Genomic DNA, 7,003 nt, shown 5'->3' with positions numbered 1-7,003 from the left:
TTTTTACAAGTTGACCCATGTTTTGACAAATTGTTGATCGGTTTCTGTTTGGACCAACTGGTGTAAAAATCTTTATAAAATGATTATTACGGATTTGGGCGTAAATTTTTTTTTTTCTCGGACGTTTGAGAACTCTTTATATTCTCTGTAAAGTATAAATACTCATCGTGGAATATGACGATTATTTAATGGTGATTTTTGAAGTTACAGCTTGACTTTGATTTCCGAAAACGCGAGTTTTGCCAAAAGTTTAAATAAAATGTTTTATCATTTTTCTTAACCTATGATAATTGAAGGGTATAAGTGTTTATAGGAGGACCTAAGGAGGGTACGAAAAGATATAATTGACCACACCTTATCTTTGTAAGTATAGAATATTTAATATGTTAAGCCATGTTTACTCGGGTAGAAACTTATGTTGTCTTGTTTTACTTTTATAGAATCATGCCTCCAAAGAGATCTACACCTACACCCTCTACCATGTCCCAAGAGGAGATTGACCGTTTGATATCTATGAATGAGGCTTTGACTGCGACACTGAAGGTTAAGAGGTCGGTTCAGGATCTACCAAAGATGAGCGCTTGTATCGCAAGGCACAACCCGACGAAATATGACGGATTAGGTGAACCATCTTTACTTGGGGATTCGCATAGGGAGTTTGATAACCTTTTTGAGTTGCTAGGATGTCCTGCGGAGATACAAGTAGATCAAGCTGCTTACTATTTGAGGAGAAAAGCGGGTTTGTGGTGGAATCGTAGTAAGGAGGTCTTAAGGGAAGCTTGGAGGGAGAGTGATGAACCTTTTATCACTTGGAAGGGTTTTAAGGAAACTATGAGAGCTGTATTTGTGCCATAACATATTAGGAGTAAGATGAGAGCTGAATTTGATTCTTTCAAGATAACTAATGAGATGACAGTAGAGACTTATTATAACAGGTTTATGGAATTGTCAGAATATGTAGCTGATTTGAATTTTAGTGATGAGATGTTGGCACTCAGATTTGAAAAGGGATTAACAACCACTATTAAGAAGAGGCTTGCAACTGGTCAGCCAAGTACCATGGATGATGTTTATCAGCGAGCTGGGCACGCGGAGAGGATTGCAGATATGTTATAGGAAGAGAGGAGGGAGAGGGAGGACAAGAAGGAAAAGAGTGAGAAGAGAAAGGCTGACTCTTCTAGTTAGAATGTTGGAAGTAAGAGACAAAATTCTAACCAATATCACTCTTACTTTGTTAGTAGTGCACCAATGGGAGGAGTGAGCCATGGGAGTGATGGTCGGTCGGTGGCTAGTAGAGATTTTGTTGGTAGTTATTTCAGGTGTGGTAAATTAGGCCATAAGATCATAGATTGTAGAGTAAATTTGGGCATGCAACGAGGTGGCAATGGAAATGGGGGTTATGGGAGTCAAAACCAAAGGAACTATCAAACTCCGGTACAGATTGCAGGGAGCAAAAGAAATGCAGGGCAATGGAGTACTCAGAGGAGCTACAACAATAGGCAAGGCAATGGAGGTGATCAGAGTAATGGTGGGAAGACATTTGGAGCAGCTAGTACAGTACAAAGGAATGGGGAGAAGGAAAACTAGTTTATTTGACAGGATTAGACTCTTATCATTTATATAAGTATTAAGTTGTTAGTAGTTTTAATAAAATAGTAGTAGTTCCAAAACTTCCGGACGAAGTTTATTATTAGGGGATAGAATGTGACACCTCATGTTTTAAGTTTATTTTGTGATACATTTTCATGTTTTGAGTTAATTTGGTTATACATTTTGATAAGAATGATATGGTTTGATAATGATTAAGAAAGTTAATTGTGTTGCAACGACAGTGAGTTGAAATAGCATTCAAACGTGTTGATGGTTTCACGAGGCTTTTGTAGCATTTTGGGTGAACTTCGGGACGAAGTTCATTTTAAGGGGGAAAGACTGTAATATCCCGTAATTTCTTAAGCGTTTACATGAATAATTTATGTAATTCGAATAATTAATTAAAAGGTTAAAAGGTTAGTGTTTAATAATTGTGAGAAAGACGGAATGATATAATAAAGTAATAAATAATAGAATTACGAGTCGGGATGGCAATTGGATAATTAATAAAATACGATAATTCATATAATGATAATAAACGATAATTATGTTATAATAATAATAGTAATATTAATAATAAAAATATTCATAATAATAATAGTAATAAGTTAATTACATAGTTTCCTAATTGCTCTCTTATAGATCTAAACCTACCCTATAAATAGAGATAAATACCTTACCCTAGTTTATTATATGCAAACTGAAAATTTGAGAGAAGAGGAGGTGGCGTAGAAGGAATCAAGATGGAATTTATATCGCTAATTAACTCGAGGTAAGCCGTCTCATGTATATACTTTGCTTTGCTATAACTTGTAAACTAGACCACCATAGATCAAGCCGTAAGTACCGTTGTGACCGTGGATGACCACGGATCACCGTTGACTTTTTTAGACCACCTTTGACCGTCGGGAGAGGGTGGTTTCAGGCGAGTTTCGAGGGGTGGTTGTGTTGCGGGTTTTGTATAGTTTTGAACCCGTTCTTAAGCGTGGCTGACCTGGGTTGTTTAGGGGAGATACCTAGGGTGTAGTCAACCACCGTGGATGGCATGGGTCGTTTTATGGCGGTGGTTTGCGCGGTGGTGGCCGGAATTTCGTGGGTGTTGACTGGTTGTCAATTCCGCATATAGACTCGGTTTTACCCTCTACTATGTGTGGAATGGACTCAGGTTTGGGTTGGTTGGTGTCGTGGTGATGTTTCGTCGGTTCTGGGTGGTTTCGGCGGTTGCAAGTGGTTGTCTGTGATGGTGGTTGCCGGAATATGGCAAAAATAGTGGAAAGTGTGTTTTGTTGTTCGTGTCGTGTATATTGTGGTTGATGGTGTCGATGGTGTCGATTGCTGTGGGCGGCTGATGTTAGGGCAGTGGATATGGTGGTGGTATGTCATGGTGGAGCTGAAGGTGGTTAATGGTGGGTGTCAGGTTGGTTGGTTTTACGTGGGATAGGTGAGTGAGGTTTGATGGTGGGGGTGTTGTTGTTTGGAGGTTGTTGTCACGGTTTATGGCGCGGTTGTGGGCAGGTTGTTGGGTTGTCATGGTGGCTTGATTATTGGCGAAGGTGGCTCTCGGTGGGGGTGGGCTGGTGTTAAAGTTGGTGGTTGTCGGTTACACATTACCCGGCTGAAACGTATAGGGCGTATTTGTATGGAGGGTTTGTTTGTATGGCATTACACTTTACACGTGACTATTATTTATTGGGTCATGTCTAATATTGACACGGGTTTTATGGCGGGTTTATTTGCGTTGCTTTTAAGACGGATTTTAATTACTAATTTACGTAATAATATAATTACTATTAAAGTTAATAAATAAATATAAAGAGTTGATAATGAATTATTAATAATGTATAAATAATTAATAATCAATTTTGAATAATTTGTTATTGTTTAGGTGACGGATTTGTGAGACGGGTTTACTGAAGAATATTTTAATTGATTGCGTAAATTGGAGTATTGCTGAAAAGGTAGGATAATCTACTCAACTATATTTTGTTTGCTTGTTTAATACGTGAATGTATTGAAAAGATGATTGGTGTATGATTGCTTATTTAACTAAGTTAATTGAGTGATTAACTTTGTTAATTGATTGGAGTTGTGTATATTTTATACGATTATATTGTGGAATGCTTTATGAGAATTGGACTGCCCCAGGCTTACTCTCTGGTGGATAACGTGAGTGGTTGTTGGACTGGCTCAGGCTTAGTCTCTCGTGGATAACATGTGTGAATAATTGGAAGGCCCCAGGCTTAGTCTCTGGTGGATAACGCGGATAGTTGATGTCGAGATGTGACATGTGAACAATTGAGATTGGAATATTGACAGTTGTGAGAGATTGGTTGTTTTAATGTATTTTATCCTACTCAACCTCGTAGTTGACCGTGTATTCGTGAACACCTGTGATGAACCATAATGGGGAGCAGATTTGACAGGTACTAAAGATTAGCTGACTTGGGAGCATTGAGATGTCAGCTTGACTTGGACCATAGTTGTTGTCTAGATCACTTAGTTGACTTATACAACTTTATTTATGTTATTTCTGCTGCGTAGTAAATTGTAATGTTAAGTTTTATATTTAATCGGTTGGCAATGTAATAAAACTATTCTTTCAGTTAAAGTACTTTGGTTTGTTTTAATTTGTATCATTTACCTCGGGCAACCGAGATGGTAACAGTCTTATGTATAGGGAATGTCTTGCTAAAGGCTCTTAAATAAATGGGGGTGTTACACAACCTTATATTCAACAACACAAAGATATGCTCAAATACGATCACCCAAATAAGACTGAGAAGTGGATTTCAAACTGGTGATGACATCTCTCCTAGGTTACTACATCTTGGTTTAGGTCCAAATGCCAGGGTCACCTTTTACAGCAGTTTTGCCACTAATGGATATACTTTTTACACCCGCTAGCAAGATGGGTTGAGCACAATGCAAAATAGTGGTGTGAGTTCTGAATTTGAGGCAATGCACTTTGCTACTTCAAAAGATAAAAAAGCATATTTGGGGAATATGTCTTTATTATGTTGTTATTCAAGAAAGATTGGTACTAGATTACATTGATTTCACAATGCCTTCTTTCGATGTAACTGGGTTGATAACAACATCCATTGTGTCCGAAAGGATAAGATGGGATTTACGTTGGTCAATCTGGGTAAGGTTGGCAATAATAAGGATGATCCTTTCATAATGGCATCCCAAGCTAAACAAGTGTTCTATGTCACCGATCCTATGAATAAGAAGTGGTATGTTGTACTGTCTATAAGGAGTAGAAGGAGTAGTACATCCGATACTGGTGATGATGATCAGGATGTCGGTTTTGAGGGAATGGATCATTCTACCACTGTATCTTATTTCGACGATGTTGACACTGATCATGAGGACACTGAAAGCATTTATATGCGTGATGACCATGGTGAAGGAATTTGGGTTAACGAAGAAACTATGACATCCAAGAAACGTCCCCGATCCTGAGATGGTCTATAATGTAAGTTATTAGCTTTTATTTTTATTTTTTAAATATATATATCTTCCTTTTAGTTTTTTTTTTCTTTTAAATAACTATCTCCACTGAACAGATTAGTAGAAGGAACTGCATATTTAATACAAACGTACTGGAAATCTTACAAGACCATAGGGTTACACATTATCTTTATCAATTTTGAAATAAGGGTTAGAATGTTAGAATTCCCCATCCCCACACATTGAATGGACATTGTCGCCAATGGACAAAACAATAGGAAATTATGCAAATTAATGATATGAAATGATGCATGATTCTATACTAAATTCACACTACATGTGAAATATTTACATGTGATAAGTATATACAAGTGATGCAAATTATACTAAACTAAATGATGCATGCTTTCTATTGTTCGTAGACTAATTTAAATTAACTGGAGTTGCTTATGAATGAAATTCCCCAACCGAACCAAACACTATTTCTAGTGCAAAAAGAGGGAAAGTTTATTCACAAGTATGCAAATGTAATGCATGAAAGGTAATTTGTCATTTTAGATTCTTTAATGTGGGAGCAAAAAGGTAGTCACGTCAATGTTACCAAGGTGTGAGTCCTTTGGTGGTACTAGGACTCAAAAACTCTTAGCCATCAAAGAGTCCAAAACGACTCTCTAAATGCACTAAACTAAATGTTATATAAGTTATACAAGTCAAAGAATTTATGTAATCATGATAAAAAACAAAGCAAAAGGAGGGGTAGGAGACTCACAATGAAATAGGTTGGAATGCTAGCATAAGCCATCAACCCCGCAGTTGTGTCGTCCTCCTTCATACTTCGTCAACCATCAACTTTCACTCATCTCATCATCATCATCCTCCATGGACCCGGAGGCATCGTCATCATCATGCTCTACTTCTTCACTTGAACTTGAACTTTGCTCTTCATTATCGTCATGGCTAGACCCACTACCTTCCCCATCATCAACAACCTCCTCAATATCCCTAGTTTCCTGGGAATCTCCTTTTTCATCTCTAGGAACATGAGGAAAGAACACTCCCTATCCGCCCAATCCGACAAAGAACTCTTGGGATCAAGGAGTCCTTACCAAGCAATATTGTAAAGGGGTGTATATTAGGCGTGATAAGCGTTCACCCGACCATTGTAGGCTTCTTTATAGATATGCTTCATGAATTGTACCAAGTAATAATTGCTCATCACAACACTAGGATCACTTGTTGTGAACTCTTGGTAGGCAAAGGGGTAAGGACATACCACTAAGGAGGAGGCTTCTTCATTTGGACATTTTTTTTGTTTGATGATATTCTTGGCATTATTTGAGACGGGGAGAAGGTAGTTGTAACGAAAATTGTTGAGACAACAAATTTTCCCGTGCAAGATAATAGAATCGGCATCCTTGATCACCCACTCATGTCCTTGGGCCGAGTTGTCATGTTTTATCCAATGAAACTTGTGGATCAAAGTGGGCATATCAAAGAGGTTTCCACCTTTAACCGGTTTGTAGGTTTTGTCTTCATTGAATTGTGGGTTAAAGTCCTATGTCAGTCTTGTTATCAAGCCTCCATTCACAATGAAACCTGTTTTCTCTTTTCCCTCCTTGAGGTCTAACCATCTCTTAATCAATAATTTAAGGATATTGTATTCATTATTTGATTTTCCATGGGCATTTATCTTGGAATCTAAGTAGGTTAGGTCGAGCTCGGTCATATGTGTTTCTTCTTTCCTAGCAATCAAGGTGTTGGAAATGGACATATGCCGATACCGTATACCTGGATGATGGATATACAAGGCACTACACTGTTTAAATGTATTCAACTTCCTCGTGGAAATCACCTTTTAAAGGAGCTTGGCATCAAAGTTATCGGTTTTCTTGTTAAAATTCCAAAGGTCCTCAATTCTAAAAACCATTCCGAACTCATCCTTAAACATCCTCCTACTCTT

The sequence above is a fragment of the Silene latifolia genome, chromosome Y, assembly GCF_048544455.1.
Source record: "Silene latifolia isolate original U9 population chromosome Y, ASM4854445v1, whole genome shotgun sequence".
Lineage (NCBI taxonomy): Eukaryota > Viridiplantae > Streptophyta > Magnoliopsida > Caryophyllales > Caryophyllaceae > Silene > Silene latifolia.
This window is presented reverse-complemented; position numbering follows the sequence as displayed.